Raw genomic sequence first — 25025 nt, forward strand, 5'->3', positions numbered from 1 at the left:
TGGGTTTAGGCAATTTTCTCAGCTCCTTAATGGGGCTCTCAATTCTAGGCAACACCCAATAAGTGATGTCAGGGCTCCAAGGGAACAAAAAAAAAAAAAAAACTTACTTTCGAGCTCAGCAATGCCTTTCAAGTTTCTAACTTGAGATGTAGTTGAAAGTGTGAGCACCAGTCAGGACTACTCCTTTCCTTAAGGACTTCTGAATATGAACAGTGAGCACAAATTATATGCCATTTACTCATTTTAGGGAAGCACCTCATTCCATGAAGATGGGACTAACAGCATGTTAGACTCTATTCCAAGGGAACATGGAATTCCCTTAATATGTGGGACAACTTTTGTTTGTTTCCTTCTTTTGAAACACAGCATATAAATACTTGCAAAATTACCTTGGATTTTATAGAGGTGGGGTATCTTGATTTCCAGATGTCCCAAATCACATGGTTGAAAACCTTTATTACAGACTATTTTGGTTAATTTGGGGCGTTGTCCCTGATGATTTCCTATGTCAGAGGTTTAAGAAATACAAAGACTAAGGGGATAGAGACTGTTATTGTAAGAGGTGGTGGTTTGTGATGGGATCCCAGGCCTGGGTGTGGCTTTTCAAGTGCTACCTCTAGACTGTAGAGAGGTGCCAGCTTGAAACCAGCATGAGGACTGGCAAGGGAGTAGGAACAAAACAGAATACTTCAGCCTTGTGTTGTCAGTGACTTGTCTACTTTCCTTCTCCTTCTCCTTCCTTTTCTTATTCATTAAACAGATTCCTGACTTCCCATCAGAAAGACCTTTCATTCCTCCTGGTAGAGACAGGAACCTTGTTGGTGGACAGGTGGACACCAACACATAACTGGAGAAGGAAAGCAACTGTCTCTTGTGTGACTGCCATGTGACAGATTTGTAGGTATTTAAAATATGTGTATTCATGGGTTTTTCTTAAAAGCCTGAGAGGACGGCATTCTGGCTGCAACTTCCAGCAGCTTGTTGGCCCGCGCGGTCTGCATAGTGGCAACAAAGTGAGATTGGGTTTCAAATCCAGGTCAGTTTACCAAGACAATCTACTCTTCTTTGAAATTATACCTAAGCGTAATGAAAATGGCATTTTTATAAATTCTAACTTAAAGGGATATGGATACATTTTTCATGACCCCCAGTTTATTGCTTCATCTTCCCATTTCTTTCTAAAAGAAATCATTTTGAAGCTGCTAGAGAGATAAGAAACAAAGGACTTGAAATCAGTCTTCAATAAGTCCTGAAAATAAACTCTCATTGCGGGGTGGGGGGCGGGGAATGAAAGAAAGTTCACGTGAATGGTTAAACCATTATTGTTTCCTTTGCTAAGAGTGATAATGACGATGATCAGAGGACCAACACCGGAGTGATCACCATGTGTTAGGCAGTCTGCTGTATTCTCTATGTGCATCGCCTCACTTAATCTTCACGGCAACCTTACGGGATATCTACCATTAATTAACTAAGAGAGGTCAATTACTTTATCCATGGGCACATGGGTCTATCTGAATCCATGTTTTGACCCTTCAACACTGCATGCTGGATCATGCTCTTTCCATTTGAATGATACAACTAAAATGCTGCTTAATTTATCAATGGTTTATGATTTCAGAAGTGATCTCCATGAATACCTGATAATTTCCATATACTGTGGCATTACCCTCAAACTCTGCAGAGGCAATTGTATGCCTTGACCTTGAGGGATGCCGGGTCTTACCTAAGAAAATACCTGGTAAAGGAAAATCAGATGTTGGACTTAGAATGAACTGACTCATCTTTTGTGTATCGTTTTGGCTGGTCTTTTATACATATACATATACATATATATATATATAGGCAGGCTGAGTATGTGGGCTTTTGTTTTGTTTTTTTTTTTCTTTTTAAATTTTTGTATGCTGAAATCTTCATTTAATAGTGATACAGAGAGGAGACCATTTAGGGGTGATAGGGATATATATTTGGGGAAGCAGAGATGAGAAGATATAATGGTCAGTAACGAGTTGGCAGAATGATTTTCATCTTTGTCTCCAAGCATGAATGAAGAGAACATGAACCAATACACTCAAAGTATAAAATTTCAAATTTAGAAGTGGAAGGAAGAGGAGAATGGAATTTCTTAAGATCTGCTACATTCCGTCTACTTTAAATATATGCTTTGCCACCTTGTCAGTACTTGTCAATTTTTTTACTTGTTTCGTAATCACAAGTATCGAGGGTCAAGTCAGTTGCCTAATATCACATTGCTAGTGAGATACCGCAGATGCAAAAGCATGATCTTTATAGTTGTTCAAGCTGTGATCTGTTTAATACTTCATATTGCCAGCTGTGTTCCAGAAAACATTTTCAAGTGTGTCCTATATGTAAGAGGTTGTGTGTAAAGAGCTGCTTTTTGGAGGAAATTGCCTATCATCACACACACAAAAAATAAAATAATAGTGTCGATCTGTTTGGGAGATTTGAGTGTTCGCTTGTTGAGGGAAAGGGGGCTCTAAATAAATAGTCTTGGGAAAAACTTTTAGATCTCTATGGCTGTGATTCTGATCAGGGATCAGGAATCCGGTGCCAACGCTAGAAAGAACAGTGGTTTAAACAACAGAAGTTTCTTTCCTTTCAAAAGAACGCAGGCTGGAAGGGGGCCAGTAAAGAGATCAGATCCTATGACCAAGTCCTTAGAGACCCAAGTTTCTTTCCTTTTGTCTCTCTGCTCCTTAAAGCAAGAGGGTTTCTGTAAGGAAGTTCATCTCACACTCCCAAGATGTCGCTGGAGTTCTAGCCTTTGGGTCTTCACTCTAGGTGGGAAATAAAAGAAAGTTTGAGAAGGGTGAAAGGGCAAATGCCAACACTCTACCCCCCTTTTCGGGGCTTTCTCGTACGTCTCACACACAAACTTCAAATTACATCTTATTGATCACCCTTAGCAACAAGGGATTTTGCAAATAAAGTCTTTTGGCTGGGCACATTGCCACACAGATTAAATTTGAGGTTCTATTACTAAGAAAGAATGGGATAATGGATATTGGATAAGCTACTTGAAGTATTAACCACAATTATCTAATCAGGTGCTCACTCCCAGTGGCCTGGCTTCCAATATAAATTCATTAAAATAACATCCTCATTGCCATGTGTGGTCTGGGATCATTAACAAATAATTGGATCAGCTGCCCACTCAAGGGAGAAGCCATGGAACAGTAGGATTTGGAGAGTATGTGTTTGAAACCATGCAGTCTGAGGACTGTCACTGTGGATTGGGAAAAGAAGGAATGACTCACAAATGTTAATAGCGCTTAGTCATTGCCCGTCTGGATCTGTGTCAGTCATGTAGGAATCCACCAGGAGAAAGACAGCATGGGAAGCTGCATTCCCCATTGGCTCCAAACCAGATAGAGAGTCCCCACCCAGGCATCCTTACAGCTCATTTTTGAGTATTACATCTAAAGATATTTATATTATTATGAACAAATAAGCATTTGGTCATAGGACTAGAAGGAACCCAGGGCAATCTTCTAATGGAAGTAGGACTACATCTATACTTTCCCCAGATAGCTTTTGAAAGTAGGAGTTCAGTCAATCACCTTCCAAACTCCAAGAGTTTGGGCTTATTAAACGATTTAAGAGTTTTATCCATCTACCCTTGAGTTAGTTTTAACAACCCCAGAGATTTTCTGTCTTTCTCGTTCCCGACTCCTACTTCCTTCCAAGGTTTGTGACAGTCTAGCTAGAGGCAGAGGCGTGGCTTGAATTTCCATCATGCAGCCTTCCCTCCAATCAGCCATGTCATGGTGGAATTTTTATTGGTCATAAATTTTTTTACTGGCTAGATTAATGTGATTGAAAGCATCACACCCAGTAAATACCGTCTGCTATTTGCTTTAGCAATACCTGTGGAAAAGGGCAACTTGGGACCCAGGCACCGTGGAGCTGGTGAAACCATTGGCTGTGCAAAACTCGTTGGGGGCCCCTTTGACTGATGACCAGAAGTTGCTCTTAGAGGGAGGTCCACCCAGCAAGAGGCTCCATTGGTGCATGCCACTGCCATGTGTAGCCATGATTCACTTCACTGACTATCAAAGCTTTCTACAACTTTGCTTGCTGACTTTTGACCAGAGGTTCCCTTTCAACACGAGGAAAATCTGCCTAGAGAGAGAAAGAGAGAAAGCACATTACGGAGAAATAAATGGCAGCGTGTTTCTGGCGGTCTTGGTTTTATTGCCTGAGGAGCTTCGGCCCGAGCCTGCCCTGCGGCGTTGCCCAGTGGATGTGTATTGTGGCATTTTATGGAGCATGGTTTATATCAGCATGGATTATTATAACAACAACAAGGGGGATATTCAATAAAACCTTGTTTGATGGCAAATGCTCCCACACAAAACACCTCTCACAGGCCAGAGAAATGAGTGGAGTGTTTATAAAAGCACTACCCTCGGAAATCTGCTTTCACAGAAAACTGCCTTCTGAAACAGGTTTTGAAAGAAGGTGTGTGATCTGGGAGCCTAGGCTCCCCATCTGTTTTCTCCCCTCTGACCTTTGGTTGTTTGACTACATGGTCATGACCCTATATTGAGTGGGGTAGATGGTCTGTAAAGATGTTCGTGCAGCTTTGCCTTCATGCCTCCCAGCAGTGCCCAAAGCCCTCCTGCTCCCTCCTTCCTAGAAGAAATGCCAAAATTTCACTTCAAAAAAAAAAAAAAAAAAAAAGTTAGAAAAGAGAAACACAAATAGCGAATGTGCCAGATTGCTAAGGGGATCGAGGATTGAAATATAGCCTCCAAAGTTGCATGTACATAGAGAAACCCCAGACTTTCCCTAAACCCAACCTGGAACATTTATCTGCCCGACTCCCTTTTGTCTCAGGCCAGTTCTTAACCATTAGATGACTTCAAATTATAATGCTGGCAGTGGCTAGGTTAGACAGTAGCTGGGGGGAATTCTCTCTTTAAATTTAGTTCCTTGTGTAGGTGGGGTTGGCGAGATTGCAATAGCCCTTTGGTGCAGCTCTGAAGAACCCGGGATGCCTTTCCTGGGCTGGAGTCCTGTGGATCAGCGTTTGGAGATGCAAGTCGGGAAGAGAAAGAGAACCTGAAAAGGGGGTGATGTGGATGGTCTGAAAGACTGGTGGAAGAAGGCGTGAGGGAGGAAAGAAAAGGACAGAAGTCATGAAAGATAACAAGAAAAAGAGAGAGGAAGGGATTCACAAAATAGAAGGGTTGAGGGGAGGAAGGAAATGATAAGGAGACAGAGAAGGACCAAGTCGCTGGAAAATAGATCTACAAGTCAAAAACATCTTTCGCTGGTAACCGTGAAGTCGATTTCATAAGAGTTCCTGATGGTTGTGAAATATCTGGCTCCTTGTTCTCCCTTCAGACCCTCTTCTTGCATTGTCCCAGACCAAGCCCTGCGTAATGGCAGAGATGGGGTGAGCCTGTGTTTGTGAACGGGACGTGCCATGCAACAACCATGTGAATTTCTAGTGTATCGACAGAGGGAGAGAGAAGGACTTGATGAATAACAGAAACAGCCTTTTACATGAAACGCCATTCAGTGCACTACCAGCCCGTGGCTCTAATCTCAGCCGAATGTGCAGTGTTTATTTTTCCAAGAATGGGGCCTTCCATGACTCACGGTACTCAGATGCTACTTACTAATGGACCCTTGTACAAGTCAAGAATGTGACACACGGCGAGACACGCAGCTTAACAATCACAAACAACAGCACGGTTAATGGGGGGTGAAGCTTCGGTGACATGTGTCACACCAAAGAGCCGACTCCTCATGCTCCCTGAGGCCACAAATGAAGGGTCTCTGGATTGTGTAATAATGATAAAATATTGCCATCTGTTGGCATCCTGTGTAAGCAGGCTTTGACATACATAACGTTGATGTTTTTCCAGACGGCCTCTCATGGGTCTCCAGGGAGAGGATATGTGAAAGGCACCAAGAACAGAGCAGAACATGGCAGCCTGACCTTACAGGAGGAAAAAAATAACATTCTAAAAGTTCAAACCTGGAGGAGAACAGACTGTTGGACGTTGGTCTAATCTCTTACTTCAAGGCATGGCAGCGGCCAAACCCGCCAGAGGTGCCGACACCCAACAACGGAGATCATGGGATTCTGCTTCGAGAAGTTGTCAGATGATTTTGGGGCACACGCATTCCTCTTCCCAGTGGGTTCGGGGTGTTTTAAATCCAGAGAGACCTTTATTTATTGCCAGTGAGTTAAAGACAAGGATGTTTGAACTGTAAAAATTATACGTATTTTGGGCAAAAGGGTAAATTGCAATCATCTTAAAGACCCCCCGTAATTATCCATAAATTCTGGATAAATATGACATAATTGCTTTTGTTTTATTTTAGTTTTTTTGGCTGAGCTTGCGAAATATACAAGAAAATTGTCTAGTTGAAAAAACAAAGGCGAAACTAGAAACCAGTGTAATAATCGAGTGAGGCTTTAGAAGCCTCCAGAAGTGTTGGTCAGACCTAGTAACCTAGAACTTGGGTTATTTGGTCGATTCAGAGACAGTACAAGGATGAGAATTAGCACGAGATCTCTACGTAAACCTGGGGTCCTTGAAGCGGCAGCTTCAGAAGGTGAGGGAAAAATGAATAAATAAGACTTGCAACGTAGGGACCCTTATCTACATTTGCCAGGCTCTGGCTAAAACAAACAAAAACAAAGTCCTGACAAAACCGTACCACAAATCTTAGGACTTTCAGAAGTTTAAAGTTTAAATTTACACTATTTTCATATTTTAGGAACCCCCAAACCAAAAAAATTTATGTTATCAGGGTCAGTGGCCACTGACTTAGTATCACTGTGGTGTGTCCCAGCGGTGAACCCCAAATTGCTCTAGAATGATTTTCCCACAGATCAGCCCACAAGGAAGTCACACAAAAGAGCAGAGGAGAGAAAAATCAAAGTCCCACCAAAGAACTCTCAATATTATATTATTGTGACACATGGGGGGTGGGGGCAACAAACCAAAACCTCCAGGAGCAATGCTTAAAAAATAATGGTGCAGAATTTTCTAGAACTGATGGATGTGTGTTCCTCAGATGCAAACATTGTAAGTTTAAAAATATAACCAAAAACTAATCTGTGTGTAGACCCCTTATAGTGAATAAGGATCGTTAAAGGAAGTCTAAATCTTCAGTGTGGAGTGAAAAGAAAGTCATCTCTGCGTGACCAACAATTAAAGGCCACAAAATAGATGAGCAGAATTTGAAAGTGAAGATCCATTCAATCTCTCCAGATTTAAGGTGCTTTTTACGGAGACTGTATTCAACACATTAGGTCGTTTTCCACTTGTTGGTAAGAAATAGAAAATCTTAGTTGATATGAAAACGTATGGCGTATGCATAATAATGTATATAAAACCACAACACTAACCCTTCATTATCCAAATTCCACCCATTTTATTTCCTTCCTACCCGGGTCACTGAGCTACAATAGTTGTCACCGTTTCAAATCTGAGGCACCCCACAAAGATGAATATGGATATGTGACTCCTTACTTGTATGACAGTGAAACAGTCTGTGCCTGAGGTAGGCACCAACGAAACATAAATAAGGATCTGTGGATATGCAACATGTTTTTGTAGTAAGTCATAAATTGAAATAAGTTTTCCCTCTTTGCTTTTCTAGAGATTCTATTTTTCTTAGGATCTTATTAACCGAGACATTTACTTCCTAGCAGAACCTTCTACCTCAAACTATGCTTCCTTCCTTTTTTTTCTTTTTTTTTATTTATTTATTCGAGAGAGAGAGGGAGAGAGAGAGAAAGCAGGGGGGAGGGCAGAGGGAGAGAGAGAGAATCTCCAGAAGACTCTGCACTGAGCACAGAGCCCAGTGTGGGGCTTGATCCCAGGACCCCAGGGTCATGACCTGAGCTGAAACCAAAGTCTGATGCTTATCTGACTGAGCCACCCCCAGCCACCCCCCCTTTCTTTTTTTGATTGCTCTAGGTAGGCTTTGGAGACTGTAAGGATGAAGGTGCCTTCATCACCAACAGCCAAGAGAAGTAATTATTTTTTAAATGCTTTTCTAGAATTAGGGCACACTGATGTTGTTGCGCCAGGCCTGAACCTATGTTACGTCATACTATTTTTTCTGCAATATGGGGTTCATTATCCTGTAGGAAATTTTACTCTTAAGCATTTGCATATAGGCCTATAGACCGAAGATCTAACCATTCCAGTTCCTGCTAAAAAACATGAAAGGGCTTTATGTGTGTTATTTTCATAACTGTCTTTTCCCTCACATAAAACTATGCCACTAAGCTTGGTTTCTCTCACATGATGAATACTATTGCATTTATCCTCACTTTTTAAAAATTAACATATACTGTATTATTTGTCCCTAGGGTACAGGTCTGTGAATCATCAGGCTTACACATTTCACAGCACTCACCGTAGCACATACCCTCCCCAATAACCCAGCCATAACCCAGCCACCCTATCCCTACCCCCGGCTGCCAGCAACCCTCAGTTTGTTTTGTGAGATTAAGAGTCTCTTATGGTTTGTCTCCCTCCCGATCCCATCTTGTTTCATGTATTCTTTTCCTACCCCACAACCTCCAGCCCTGCCTCTCAAATTCCTCATATCAGAGAGATCATATGATAATTGTCTTTCTCTGATTGACTTATTTCGCTCAGCATAATACCCTCTAGTTCCATCCACGTCGTGCAAATGGCAAGATTTCATTTCTTTCAATGGCTGCATAGTATTCCATTGTGTATATATACCACATCTTCCTTATCCATTCATCTGTTGATGGACATCTAGGCTCTCTCCATAGTTTGGCTATTGTGGACATTGCTGCTATAAACATGTGGGTGCACGTGCCCCTTCGGATCACTACATCTGTATCTTTAGGGTGAATACACGGTAGTGCGATTGCGGGCATTTATCCTCACTTCTTAATACCCACCGCTTTCTTGCAGCTCAGACTGAAGGCAGATATCATTGTAAATGTGTACAGTTTTGTTGAAAAGGCAGTCTCAGAAACACTGTAGTATTCCTAACAGAGACAGCTGGTTTGGTGGTTGAGTTATGATCCAGGTTCTAACATGATTTTCCCCTGAGTTTTCCCTTTCCATCAAAGAATTCTCTTCGTCTTCCTTTCTTTCTTTGGAAGTAACAGAAGAAAATGTGGATTTCACAAACCTCATATACTCCAGATCATTTGACTTAGGTGGCTTGAGCATGGCACTGCTAAGTGTGGAATTTGAAGTCTGATTCCTGCTGGGGTTGGTTCAGTGTCCCCTGCTTTGTGGCTAAGTAGTGTATCCCCTCCTCTTCTGGTAAGAAGCAGTGAGAATCTCAAAGAGCATGGGCAGCCGGACTACATAGCTAGAGTTCAGAGGTGCCTTGATAGTGCTGACACCTCCCAGTTCTCTGGTCTAGACATCTGGGTGTTACGAAGACCCATCCCATTACCTTACAGCCCCAGTTCTAAATCTTCATTTAAAAAACAAAACAAAACAAAACAAAAAACTCCAAAGTTTAGATGACATCATTATACTGCATGAGAAATAAAACTTCTCACATGTGTGCTTTGATACACAGTGACTGCTTTGTAATGTCTGAGCACAAATCTTTCAGCAAAATTGGGAGACCATTGGAAATTATAAGCTGTAAACATCATTTGGCCATGTTGGCCGGTGTGACAGCTCTGAGTCTGTAAGGCGGTGGGGTTTCACTTCTGAAACGTACTTAGACTTCAGTTGGATGGGGAGCTGTGTTTGCAGAACAGCATCTCTACAACCCATCATCCCTCTGATGTCTATCAATTCATCGCTGGCACACCTAGGATCTTTAACATTTAATGGGTTTAAAAGAGAAAAAGACAAGTTCCGTAGGTGCCAACAATGTTCTAATCAGGGCCCATGCTTGGTGTCACCTTCCCAAACAGAGGCCGCTCTCAGAACGTTTGTTCTGCTACAATTAATCACATGGTTTCCAAATGTCAACATAATTTTCATGGTCTGCTAAAAAGTAGTATTCATAATAGAGAAAATAATAGAGTTACCATTAAAAATTGATCTGTCACTGTTCATTTTAAAATCATTGGTTCTGCCTGAACAAACTGTATGGAATTTTAAAAGTTTCCATCCCGTGGATCCCTGCATGCCTGCTTGGAAAGTTTACCTGGCTTTCTGGATTCTCCCCATGCTTCTCCATTCTGCAGTGCTATACTGAAATGAAAATATGATGAAGGAAATATGGTAGCTTGATTCTTTCCAAAAGTCTTATCTTCATGTCCAGGTGCCATGCACATGTAGGCGATCTCACAGTATCTGCCATTTGTTGACATTTGAAATATCAGTGACTTGATATAAAACAGAACTAGGGGTGCCTGGGTGGCTCAGTAAGTTAAGCATCTGCCTTCCGAAGCTCAGGTCATGATCTCAGGGTCCTGGGATCAAGCCCCTATCGGGCTCTCTGCTCTGTGGGGAGCCTGCTTCTCCCCCTGCTTGTGTTCTCTCTCTCTCTCTGTCAAATAAATAAATAAAATCTTTTAAAAACAAAACAAAACACAAAACCGAGAACTTTATTAATGTTGGGGTGTTCCTAAACTTTCCAGAAATAAGGGTTTCTGATGAGACGGTTGCTGCCTATATTCAAGAGTATTTTCTAAAAGAGGGTCCCATGAACTAAACACGTGTTCAGGTGTCTTTACTATAAGCTTTGGGCCAGTTTCTTTATTATGAAAATAAATGCAGCCATACTTAGAAAATTCCTCAAAGAAACCACTTTCTTCCTTGTGCTACGCTATAAACCACCCAAAGGCTAAGCTGTTATTTGTCACAGTAACTTCACATTATAGATATGGCACAGTCTGTGAGGTTCCTTCAACAAGAAACCAATAATTTGTGATCATTATGATCCAAGTTCTCTCATAAGTTCTGGATTTCCACATTCCTAAATGATTATGTACATGAGGCCCAAATGAGAGGTCTACACAATCCATTTTACTTTCAAAAAGAAAGTGAGGAAAAAAAAAAACAAAGACATAGAAGAGAACCTAAATATATGGCTGACTGATATTTTTTGTGTTTCAGTTATTATATGTTATATATGTATCACCTATATATTTCACCATCTATATGGTATCACATGTATTATATCACATAGGATGGATGTATCAGCACATTTTGGGCCCTAGTACCCCTTACTACTTTAATACATGTATTTGTCAGATGAAATGAAAATCTGAAAAAATATGAGAAAAGGCCCAGATGGAGATTTTTTTTTTAAGATTTTATTTATTTATTTATTTGACAGACGGATATCACACTTAGGCAGAGAGGCAGGCAGAGAGAGAGGAAGGGAAGCAGACTCCCTGCTGAGCAGAGAGCCTGTTGTGGGGCTCAATTCCAAGACTCTGGGATCATGACCTGAGCCAAAGGCAGAGGCTTTAACCCACCGAGCCACCCAGGCACCCCCCAGATGGAGATATTGACAGTCATTTTTATACATAGACAAATCAAGGGGCCATCAGGAGACCATTTGTTTCAGCTACTGAAACCCAGAACAAGTGCTTGAGATGTTAATTCCACCCACCCACTCTCTCTTCTCTGATTTGATCCCCTCACCTTGCTGGAATGGTCTGAGTCTGGGTTAAATCTATGGCAGATTTTCTGAGGAAACCTGTCTGGCCCATGCAGAAGTGAAGCATATGTCCGTTCAGACACAACAATCCCTTCCTCTCCAGTGTGTTAGCCCAGCCAAGCCAATAACAATAAAACTCTCCTCAAGATCAGTTTCCCACAAAATTTGTCACAGACTGTCGTTTAGACACATTACTTATAACTTAAAAAATAACTAGCTACAGGGCGCCTGACTGGCTCAGTCAGTAGAGCGTGCGGTTCTTGATCTCAGGATTGTGAGTTTGAGCCCCTTGTTGGTCTTAGAGATTACTTAAGGAAATAAAAAATAATAGCTAGTTCCCAAATTCCAGACCTTCAGGGGCTAGTAATGAAATTCAACAAAATTATTTCTCTTAAGATTTATTTTAAATGTTGGCTTCTCTTAGATGAGCCTAATTCCCTTTAAGATGAGTCTTTAAGTCTTCAGCCATCTTGACTTTTAGAAGAGCAAATAAGATTGAGCATCTCAGAGTCACCCTTGGCTGGGTGACAAGTGACCAAGCATCAAAATTTTCTGCATTTCAATTTTCCAAAGAAGTAGAGTGAATAAAATTATGAATCTGAAATCATGGATATCGTGTTTGATAGAGAAATGCTAAATAAGGGTTAAAAATATTACAGCCGTTGAGGGATGAGAATGGACTAGCAGTTTCCAAATATGCATCTGAGCTGTTTCATACTGAGTGCTTGGGACCTACACTCTTTCAAGGACCTTGTTAAACTGTTTGATAAGGGGAAAATATTTATTGGTTCCAGAATATTAAAATTATAAAATCAAAATTATTAATAATGTTGGATGTTAAATTATATAAATCCTTTAGTTACAGTAACATAGTGGAATGTTGGTCATTTAATTTTGTTTTACATTATGTAGGTTGTAATCTCAAAAGACTGAGTGCCTTAGGCCTAAGAAGATCTTAAAACCACCCTGACCAAAAGCACCTGGAAAAGCTTTATATCCAGGTTCCTGGGCCCCACTCCAGACCCTAAGACTCAAACCTTCCAGAGTATGAACCAGAAATCTGGATTTTAAAAGCTCCCCCAAACAATTCTGACAAGTAGCCCTGTGTAAATGTTGTAATCTGGATCAAATTTGATTTTTTGCCAGATCCTGTGCTAAGAACAAAATCATTGTGTCCCAAGTGCTTAACAACTGTCTTTAAAATAGACCAATTGGCAATATTTATCTAAATCATAAATTCATGTGCTTCTCTGACTCAGATATATACCAATTATGAGAATTTATCTTGTATATTTGCCTAGATAAAAGCATATTTTTATTACAGATAACCAGGAGCCATTCAAGGACAGATCTACTAGGAACTAGCTGAATAACCAGTTGCATCTAACACACTCTAGAGCTTTAAGAGGGAGCAAGCACTCTGTGTCCCAACTTGGAAAAATACCCAGGGTATATTGTTAATGAAAAACAGAAAGGTGGGGTACAGAATAAATTATACATCACCATCTGTGTAAGAAAAAGAGGAAAGAATAAGTTACATCTTTTTGCTCTTTTTTTGTGAGTTTATAAAAGTTGGGGTGTCTGGGTGGCTCAGTAGGTTATATGTCTGAGTCTTGATCTCAGTTCAGGTCTTGATCTCAGGGTCATGAGTTCAAGCCCCACACTGAGCTTCACACTGGGTGTGGAACCTACCCAAGAAAAAATTGAAGTGACATTTACGTACAATGTTATATTAGTAATTCAACATTATATATATTACAAAATGATCACCGTAACAAGTCTAGTGACTATTTGTCAGAGTTTAATCATTTTAGATATCTCATATAAAGGAAATCGTGCAGTCCCCCTATGATTGGCTTATTTCACTTAGCATAATGTCTTCAAGGTTTATCCATGCTGCTGAATAATATTCCATTGCATATATATATAAATATAATATAACATAATATGAATATAATATATAAATATAATATATAAATATATAATATATATCAGGTATAATATAAAATATAAATAAAATAATATAATGTAATATAATTATATATAAATAGTTTATATATAGGGGCACCTGGGTGACTCAGTGGGCTAAAGCCTCTGCCTTCGGCTCAGGTCATGAACCCAGGGTCCTGGGATCGAGCTCCACATCAAGCTCTTTGCTCAGCAGAGAGCCCGCTTCCCCCTCTCTCTCTGCCTGCCTCTCTGCCTACTTGTGATCTCTGTCTGTCAAATAAATAAATGAAATATTTAAAAATATATATTATATATGTATATATATATATCTCACATTTTCTTTATTTATTCATGAACATTTAGGGTGTTTCCATATTTTTGCTATTGTGGCTAGTACTCCATTGGACATGGGAGTGATAGTATCTCTTCAAGATTCTGGTTTCAACTCTTTTGGGCCAATGCCCAAAAGTAGGATCGCTAGGTTACGTGGTAGTTCTGTTTTTAATTTTTTGAGAAACCCTCATTTTTTTTCCCATAGTGTCTGTACCTGTTTACATTCCTACCAAGAGTCTGAACCAGTTTAGAATGTACCAACAGTACAACCCCCAGCAGGGTTCCAAATTCCCACATCCTCATTGACACTTGTTTTTTGTTTTGGGTTTTTTTTGTTTTTGTTTTTTTGATAATTAGCCATTCCAACAGGTGTGAAGTGATAGGGACAGGAGCAGGGGAAAATAAGAAGTTGCTAATTAGTGGGTATGAAGTTTCATTTATGCAAGATGAGTATGTTCTAGAGATCTGCTCTACAATTTTGTGTTGTACAACTAAAAGCAATTAAGGGGATAGATTTCTCTAAGATGTTCCTACCACAATACAGTAAAAATAAAAATTAAAAAAACATGTCTATATTTACTTCTATTTCTCTAAAAAGAAAAATGAAATACCCACCAAGAAACCTAGTAAATATGCTTACAGAGGAGGTGGGAAAGTTAAGGACTGTTCAGCTGGTAAATGTGGATAAGGCAGAAATGAGATATTTTGTGTACATTTATTACTGGCAATAAGCCATATGAAACATATCTATAACACATTTTTAAGTTATTAAAAATGCAAAATAAAATAATTTTATCTTAGAAATATAATGTTTTATCATTACTGGATAATGCAGATTCATAATTATAATGAAATTTCTTGATGATACATCTGTACAACAAAAAGAAATAATAGTAGCAATCCTTCACAAAAGACATCAAGTAAACCTAAATGTTTAGGAAATGTGTCAAGCCAGAGAATATAATAGCCTACCATCAGTCTTGGTTTGAAAGCTAAGTGCTTTCCAAATTCCCAAGAATGACTTATTTTCTTCACCAAAGGATACTCTTTGATATATTCTTGCCAAAAGGCTCTCATCTCAAAACCAACAGTTCTGTGGTAAAGCATGGCACCCTCTGCCCCCACTACAGTATGTTTTTAATGCAGTCACGAAGAAAAGGATAAATCCATTTGAAATTCAGAATCCTGGAGAAATTCTGGAAGTGGATAGATAGCAGTTTACCAGCTTTGACCCAGAGCAAGAACCCCTGAGAGGACACTCCCAGATTATCTTTCTTTAGTCCCCATGTGTTTGGGGCAGATCAGAAATACGTGTGTGTGTGTGTGTGTGTGTGTGTGTGTGTGTGTGTGTGTGTGAGTGTGTGTCTAATAATACTAGAAAATATTGGATAATATCTGGAGGAAAAGCCTTTCTCTCATGAAGTTTTGATACAAGAGAGATAATACAGGTTCTCATAGTAAGATACTTCTTAAATATGACTTCATTCTTTCCTGACATGCCAAAAGAATGTCTGAGTGTTAGGCATGGGGGGATTTCCAGTTACCACTGGACCTTCTCACAGCACCATGCTGAAGCTTGTAGAGGGGAAGGCAAGTATCCTAAGGCTTCCACCTACGCCCGTGTTCCCAGAATACCACCTGCATCTCCAGGGAGCATGGCTCTCTTGCTGCAGGCTTTGGATTATTTTCCCAAAATAAAAGACACCCAACCCTTCATGGAATTTTTAGTCATTTCATTCCTAGGGGGTTGATTCACCAGTGTAGAATTAGGTAAACATACAGGGGAGGGGAAAAAAACTGTTGCAAATATGCAGATGTTGCTACGTGTCATTTTGATAACCGGACTAGTACTGAACTGCTTTTGAATGACAATTGTTATACTCCTTCTCCTGTTGCTAAGTGAACTTGTAGCGGCCATTTAACTTCCTCAGTTTATTTTCTGGGTTATTGGAGCAATAGCTTGAACCCTCACATAGGCTTATGGGTACGTATGTGACGCTCACCCCTGGGCATTGGAACTGGATTTCAATCAAGATATCAAAGGTAAATGCTTTTGTACCCAGGTTCTCCACTGAAAATATGAAGCAACGATTTGTCCTGACTGGCCTCAGGAAGATCTAACACATAACCTCTCTGAGACTCTGTTTCCTCATCTTTAAGTCCTGACTTACCTAGATCCCTGGGCTGTTGGTGTTTGTATCGTGGCCGTGCACATGAAAGCAATTTGCATCTAATTATTTTACCTGTGCATAGTATACATAGTATGCCTTATGACATTACTCATTATAATAATAACCATCATCATCATCATCATCATCATTCATCTTAAATAATATCATCATCATCATTCATCTTAAATAATTTTCAACCTTGAAGGACTTTTAATGTATTTAGTTCAAGTTTATTTTTTCACAGACATTCAAGAGATGTGGGGATTGCTTGGGTCAGCCATTTAATTATTGGCAAAATAGTAGTATCTAGATCATTGCCTTACTAATTCCAGTCCAGAGTGCTTTGTGTCACATCATGTGACCTTACCATCATCGTGGAGAATCACTCTAGTTCTAGGTCTTTAAAAAAAAAAGTGTGTGTGTGTGTGTGTGTACATATACATATATGCACAGGAAATGAAAAAAATTCTATTTGGTCTGAATGACCTTGTTTTCTTTTTGGTAATTTTATGTTTTATCAATTTTCTTACAATAAGCAAATATTATTTTATAAGCACTTGCCAACAAAAATAACTTTAAACTTATGTTGGTATTACACCACCCTATAGCTATTTAGAAATTTCTTGTAAACAGAACACAAATTAAGAAAGAGGATATAAAAGTACAATTATGCTGGAATCATAGGCCAAGGAGATGAAGGGCCTTTCTGACTTGCTTTGTTTTGTTTGTTTTTGTTCTATGCTATCCCTTCTAGTCATACATCCTTATGGATAACGTTACTGGAGAAAAAGAAGAGCTAGAGAAAAATTTCACCTTATTGCTTGTTCAGTTCAGCTCATTTCTGGATTTTAACTGGGCATATGGTAGGCATTAAAAAACTTGTTGAAATGTACTCCTTTTGTGAGCGTGCTCTAAATCTGAGGGAGTCCATCCAACCACTAACCTTTTCAGATGTGTTCATTTTTATGACATTATACACAGAAGATATAGCTGACGATTATTTTTGCCATGTCTTATTTTAGAATAGAGATATTAAACGACACAAATAAGACATCTGCTTGCTTTCATTTTTTATTTTTGAGAAGGAAAGTGATTGAAAAGCAAATTTAAGTCCCAGACACATCAAGGCAGGTTTTAAGGAGCTGGATTCCCTTGACATGTTGGGATGCACGAGGGTAGCGGAGTCTTCCCCTGATCTGCTTCGTTGGTGGGTAACCATTCCTTCCTTGTCAAAGGGAGTCGGAGATCTCCATCTTTTGATCAAAGACGTAGATTTACACGTGAAGGTGAAAGAATTCACCCTCTGTGTTTAATCAGTACTCAGCAACTTTCCGTGCTACCAGACTATCGAAGAATTTACTTTTCTTAGGTCTTTGTGTATCTTTTCATGACCATAAAGGGAAGTGAGGAAGTGAGGAATGCACAGCCCTGAGAGAGTCAGTATGTTCAGGTTCTAACATCCCCTCTGTTGTTAGTTAATGGGGTGATTTTCCCAAGCAGTGTAAATTTCAGCATATATTTGTTGAACGATCGGCAATCCCTCTGGATTTCAGCTTCTTTATCTGTAGAAGAAGGGAATAAACAACTGAGGTTCACCCCTGGGTACAGGAAATGGAGATGGTTTAGAGGTATCTAGAACTCGGATAAGGGAAAAAATTTTTTGTGTGTGAGTTCATGGAAGGGACACTGCACTGACTTCTGATATTATGGCAGCTCTACTCAGAACAGGTGTAAATATCAGACTTCTAAATAAGACTTTCTTTGATTGAGGCTTTGGCTGACAAAATAAGGAATCTGGAGACCATCGTACTCCTTGAATTTTAGTTTTTTTCCCCAATTCTAAGATTCTTTGATTCTGGTTATTATGATGGCAATTATAACTAATAATTGTTACATAATATAAATGTTCCCCTTTAAATATATAATTCAAAATATGTTCTGTAGGCCACTGTGATGGTGTTTAACTTCCTCAAAGAGGAATGATACTCATCTTCTCATTTTTAGCTTTTAACATCTCCAGTGTGTGGATGAGTTTGACCAAACAAAGGGAATGTAAGTTGGCTGGCCGAGATCACATAGTAAGTTAGATTAGTGCCAGCATTAGGATCTAACTTTTCCAATTTCTGGTCAAGTTTTGATTCCACTAACTTAGCTAGAAATTTTTAAAAAAATGAGCATGAGTCTGATCTGTCATTTCACTAAGGGTGGAAGAATTTTTATAATACTTGTAGAATTCTGAGATGGGAAAAACCATTAAGGGTCTTCTTGTCCAGCTCTGCCACCAATGCAAGAAGCCCCACGAAAAAGCTGCCCCCATGTGTGCTGCTTCAAAGCCAACCACTAAACTTCCCAGCTTGAAGCCAAGCTTCCTGGCTTGACAACACAAGAGGAGCTAAATGATTCACAGTAAGACCTCATTTACTAATATTCGATTTAGAAGGATGAACATTCAGTAAAACCTGGCTACCTGCAACCAAAATATCAGCTCCGTTTTGTCAGATCTTTTAAGGATTTATTAGGGAAGTTATTTGACACATTTATAATTGGTGATTGGTTACACTCTACTTTCCAGTCAGTCTTTCCTAGACAAGTTAAGAGGCATGATCGTAGAGCCACATGTTTCGTCTTTTTCCAAAGACTACAACAGTGGAATGGGATGGAAAGGAAGAGTACGTTGAAGAGTGTCGAAGGAGTACTTACCTGGATCTGTTCCCAAGTATGGTTTTAGGTCATTCTCAGAGGTATCTCAACTGTGTTAGCCATAAATTTCCTCACTACTTGTCATGATGATATTTTATTATGTGTTTCTTCCTCTCTGGCTCCTTCCAAGGTGCACATTGTTACTTCCTATCCTAATGTCCAGTAATTCTGCCAGCCAGTGCTATCCTTTTTTGCTTCTTTAGTCAAATGTTGTTAGTTATAGCTCTCTGCTTTAGCTACCATGAATATTTTGTAGGCTAAAATGGGGCCCATTCATTTAACCATCAGTTGACCTCTATTCTGAAGTAAAGCTACAGTGCAATGATGCTTTGGCCTCTCAATATCTTCCAGAGAATGTATGAAATTAATTTTTTTTTACTACCACTATATTAAATTACTCTTAGCAGCCATGAATCATTGGAGTCAAGAGGGCCTTGACTCTAAAACTTACCTTAAACCAACCTTAATGGACTTCAACTTTCTTTTCCTTTCCTTTTTAATTTTTTTTTAAATTCTTCAGTCTCTTGAGATTAAGCCTATTCAATTTGCCCTACAGAAGTGGCCTAAGTGCAAGGCAAATATCCCATTTAGCTTCTCAAGCTGAGTCTCCCCATTACATATAGGGTCTGTGCGTAGTTTAATAAGATTTCCACTGTAAATTTCCACAGAACCCCACAAAATATTTTGTCCCCATCTGTAATAACTCCCGGTTGTTTATAGAGGCAGGATAATCTGCAGAGTTACTCATATTAAGAACTACTGAAAGAATGGTTGTAGAAGTAGTACATAGCTGATGTTCCCCAAGGAAAGAACTTAAGATACAACTCTTGCCCAGTCTAATCTTGGTGCCAACATACCCAGAGACTGTGTCTTTGAAATATCCGTGCCCAAGTAGTTAAAATAAATTAAGAGGTCTGCCTATTCCAGGAATGGTCCCTAAAATGACGATTTTTTCTTCATGTCCAGTGATTATGTTTTCAAAAAGGTGCTTTTAAAAACCACCTTTTTGCTAACGAAATGCATAATCTGTCCAAAAACAAGGCTGTGGCTTAGCAGGTTGTTCTGCTCGGCTTTCCAGCTGAAGGTAAACAGGATGCTTTGCTTAATTTTCCCTATTTTTCTTCATTTACAGTCATGCCATACTGTCTCCTCCCTCCTAGCCCAAGGCAAGTTCAGATGGAGCCACATCAGTGTGGTAACACCAAGAAGAAAAAAAAAAAAAAAATTCTCCTCCTTGCATTTAGCACAGAATCCAAAAAGGGAAAGAGTTAAAGTAAAGAAGCATATTTTCATGTGCTGGCCTTTACTTGTGGAGTGACAGAGAGGTAATGCTGAGAACCAATTTTAGGGAAGTTAAACACAGAACACAGGTTACAGAAGAAGTCCAGTGTGAAAAATCCAGAGCAAAGAGCACAGATGAAGTCTGAGTGCAATTTGAATATTGGTAGATAAGACTCATAGGAAAGAACGAGTAACACTGCCATGAGATGGATTTCTGACTTGATTATGAGCATTAGTATCATCACACCCTCACTGTGCATGACTCTTGGATTTTGTATTCTTGTGGAAATGCATATTGATGGGATGCCAATGCTTTGCTAAAGCAAAATCTGTGATCATTGTCTTGTATTTAATATCTTAAAAATAAGTGCATCGGCAGAAGCATAATTTAATATCTTTCCTTTAATAAGCTATATCCCTTAGTGAAATAAAATTTTTATTTGTTTTTAAGCTTTTCATGTACACATGTACTAGGAGGAAAATGGGTCGTTGTTGTATTGATATTTTTATACCCTAAACGTATTTTTGAAGTACTGTTTGTTATTTACTCTAATATTTTACATAAATCACAAAACTTACCAAGGTAAAAATGGTGATACATGCAACTATCTCTAGTTCTCAAATTGTAGTTGCTTTGTCATTTTATCTTGCTCTTCATTTTCTTTAAATCCTGTAATAGCGACACCAGTGTTTCATAAGCAGGAATGATGCCATCAAAGTAGATGTCATCTTGGAGTTGTACGTTCATAGGACTGACCACTGTTCCTGTATGACCAATCGGATGGCTAGCAATCTGTAACTTGCCTCCTTATTTCGCCTCTAATGAATGTCTACGAACTTGTCTGTAAGATTATAAAAGAAAAAAGGATGACTTTTGGAAGGAAGCTGCTCACAAAAATTCAAGAGGACTTAAAACTTTTAAATTCCCATTTTAAGCTAAGTCTGTTCTGTGTTTCCCTAGGGAGAATATTCAGTGAAAAACAATAGAGAAGTTGCACAGAGAAGTGCTGTGGACAAATAACAACCATCTCCAAAGACATTTCTGGAGACGCGGAACTTACACAATGGCCACAATTCAGATGTCAGTAGGAATGTTTGTCATCAGAAACAATCATTTTACTTTTAAAGTTTTGCACCTTGGGGTTGTTCCGTGCATTAAGCTCTGGGTGAAAACTGAATAACCCAGTGGTTTGAACCCATTCAAATGTAAAAGAGAGAGAAAAAAAAAAAAAAAAAGCACCTTGATTATTTCAACTATGGATCAAACTCTGGGCTTTAAGACCAAGTCCCTATCTCAACCTTTCCACACAATGCTCTTATGTGGTCGACTAAATCCAAAAAAAGTGTCCAATTTCTCATAGTGCTTTAGGCACCCAGGTCTGGGTAGATTAACTTTCCATTCATGAAATGTTTCATTCAGGTGTTAAGAAATACTGCAGGAAAAATAAATGAAAATTTAATATGTATTTGCATCGAGTCATTTTACCATCAATAACCTGGACTTACTGGAAAATTAGAAAGACAAACTCTAAAATTGTTTATATTCTTTACAAAAATATGTTCTCCATATTTAGCAGCCCTGTTCACGTAGTAAAATGAATGTATACCTTCTGTTTCCTCTACCATAACCAGACTGAAACCTACCTATCGTGTTTAGATACACAACAGTTAGTTTAACTTAAATATTGTCCCTGTTTCAGTTGTATCTTTTGAGTTGTTAGTAAAAGGGGTGGTCCTTCAGTTACCACCTGCAATGGCCCACTTTCTCTTGTAGTATCTCAGATTATTTCTTAGGTTACTTTTCCTGTGATGTATGTTTTCTGGATGAACTTTCTTTCACTCCTCATGTTATAATCCATCTCCAAATTCATGTTGCCCGAGTCAGTAAATATTTTAAATATCTGGTGCTTTTGCTGTTGTTTCTTGCACAGGGAAAACCCAAAACTCTCAGTGTCGAGAAAAAGGATGACTTACTTAGTTATTAGTATTGCTAGTTATTACAATTAGTTAGTCTGAGTTTTACTATTAACACCAACAAGTACCTATTGAGCCTTTACTGTGTGTAAGATCGAAGGGGGATCTTCTTCTACTTGTGTATGAGAAAAATAGAAAAGGCAAGAAGATCCCCCTAGAGAAAGGAAAACTTGAGTGTGTAACTATTTTAAAAATCTGGTATTTGAATAGATGCCATGTAAAAGGGTTCTCTCCACATGGCGGTGAGCTCTCCAGGGCCCCTCGTTAACATCATTCCAATGCCGATTCAGGTCATTCATTCCACCAGTCCTTGGTTAGGTTTTTCCAAGACTTTGCTTCCGAGTGCTCATGAATTAGTTGCATCCGTCCGTGAAAGTGCCCAGGAAATGAGTTTGCTGTCGGGATGTCTTGGTGCTAAAAAGAGTGCGATCATGTGAGTCCTGGTACCCACTGTTGAGGCAGTACCCCAATCCTAATCTCAATCCTAGGATTTCTCTGTTGTGTGCACAATTTCACATCACTGCTACATCTCCAGCTCCTAGTACGGAGCCTTAGTATATGCAGTCGAAACAGTCACAGATTTAAAAAAGATGAAAATAAGAACTCTCAGTAGTTGGGAACTGTTAAATTGGAAGAAAAAAAAGAGCATTTATTTGCGAAAGAACAGTTTATTTAAAATTTAAGATATTTCGTATCCACCTGAGGGAACATGGAAGCTGGAACATACAGCTTCACCCCTCTGCTTTTAAGGACGGCTGCAATTACAAGTTCTTTCACATTCTCTTCCTTCGGTCAGAAAACAGTCCTTGGCTAAATTATCGTTCATGTCTCCATAATCCTCTAGCTTAATTCTGTTCTCTTAAAACAACAACAACAAGAACAACAAACCATGAGCATTATACTAATAGACTCTTGAAAGCATTCATTCATAATCTCTCACTTTGAATTAAATTCCATTGAAATACCGACAGTTGCTTTATCCGAAAGTCAGATATGGAATTAACCCACGAGTAACTCATCTTTCGCTTCCAGCCCTCTGGTGTTAAGCTTTTCCTGTCCCAGTAAATGTCACATTTACACTGTCGCTGCCTTGCATCCACGAGACGACCTCCCCAACTCCCATCACAGAGCACGGGCCAACGACCTTGTATTTCTGGCATCGGGACCCATACTCTGTGCCCTTTATCTCTGCTAAGAGCAGTGTAAGCTTTTCGGCTTTAGGTTCTGAATTGCTTGTGAAAAGGGCACTGAAAAATGTCAACACGAGCATCTGGGGGAGCCTCCTTCTGTCCAGGAAGCATTTAATTTGCTTACACTGGCCTGTTGGCGGCTCAGCCTACGGAAAGTGGATATTCCCCTTTAGAACGTCACGGTGCAGACTGCCTGACAGTTTTTTGTCAGTCCATCCAGTCATCTAAATCACTTCTTTGTATCTGAACCTGGGAAAAAAAATAGCAGTAAGGGAACGACCGAGGATGTGGTTATCATGAGATAATCAACCCCTGGGGAGATCAGACACACCTGTGCTATTCTGTCGTGGGCCCAGGAGAGTGATTAAGGCAGAAAAACTGCTCTCGGTCTCCTTCACCCCGATCACACTCTGATATAGCAGGAACCACCAGCCTATAAATAAATCCCCTGATAAAATCAGCTCACCTTGCACCCATGACTGCCGTCCGCAAGGAGAAGGGGCAAATAGCACAGGAAGCCATAGACTGTTACTATTTTGTTTTCCTGGGAGGGATTCCCCGATAAAAACCCATTGCAGGAGCAGTGTCTAATGTGAATGAAGGCCATGCCTGGGTCCACTGGGATTTACCCTGTAAATCATACCTGCTCCACCTGGGGCAGGCCACCTTGGGGAAGGCTGTTGGAGACAAAATCCTCTCCATTGGTGGGTTAGTGCATGTGAAATCACTCTGTATAACAGGAAAGACAAGAGCGCTCTTTATTTCCTTTGGGTCCAAACCTGTTTTGCCTATGAGCCTTCGGTCACGAACAACTTTTCTGCCAGGTGAAATGGAGTGTTTACAGGCATGGAAAAAAAAGCTTAAAAAGAAGACGAAATTTTTTATTTCCCTTCTCCACACTAAATGCGTTTCATTACAGCAGACTTCTCAGGCTAGATGCCAGAAATCTCACATATGAAGGAAAACTAGTTAAAATAAAACAAAACCAATCCCACCCATTTTGATTTCAATGTGGAAAAACTCTTTCCATGTGGGTCAGTTATAAAATAAAAGTTCAGAACCACACCAGCTGAACCTGATGTCTACAGAGCATTTGGGGGATTCACACTCATGTCCTTCTTGCCAGGAAGAAGGTGGCATCCTGCTTTGTCACCAACCAAAGTGAGTTTGCCACGGAGGTGGTCCGTCTATTACGTACAATAACTGATCTGTGGATTCATGCTTAAATCCCAAATATGTTTCTGCAAATTCTCCAAACAGTCCATGCGGCAGAAGAGTACAGGGAAATGTGTATTTTTTCATGAACTGTGGGATTCCTTGATAATTTTTTAATCATTTTGATGACCAGTCTGACTGGAAGAGGTGGGGGGCGGGGTGCGTCGTCCAAAATTCAAGTACGTTGCAGATGGGTTTGTTTTTTTTTTAAGATTTTATTTAATTATTTGTCAGAGAGAGAGAGAGGGAGAGAGAGCAAGCACAGGCAGACAGAATGGCAGGCAGAGGCAGAGGGAGAAGCAGGCTCCCTGATGAGCAAGGAGCCCAATGTGGGACTCGATCCCAGGACGCTGGGATCATGACCTGAGCCGAAGGCAGCTGCTTAACCAACTGAGCCACCCAGGCGTCCCTGCAGATGGGTTTTTTAAAGTACAGATATCATCTGGGAGGAGTGAGAGGTTCTGAGAAAGTGGTTCCTGACTTAAGTCTTGGGGACAGGTGTTAAGTCAAAGGACATTAGTGGGCCCTGGGGTTCAGAGTGGGATAAAGCAAATTGGTCTTTGAGGGAAAGCGTGATTTTCCCACAGCAGTGGCT

This window comes from Enhydra lutris, unplaced genomic scaffold, assembly GCF_002288905.1.
Source record: "Enhydra lutris kenyoni isolate GAN:26980312 unplaced genomic scaffold, ASM228890v2 scaffoldscaffold57, whole genome shotgun sequence".
Taxonomy (NCBI): domain Eukaryota; kingdom Metazoa; phylum Chordata; class Mammalia; order Carnivora; family Mustelidae; genus Enhydra; species Enhydra lutris.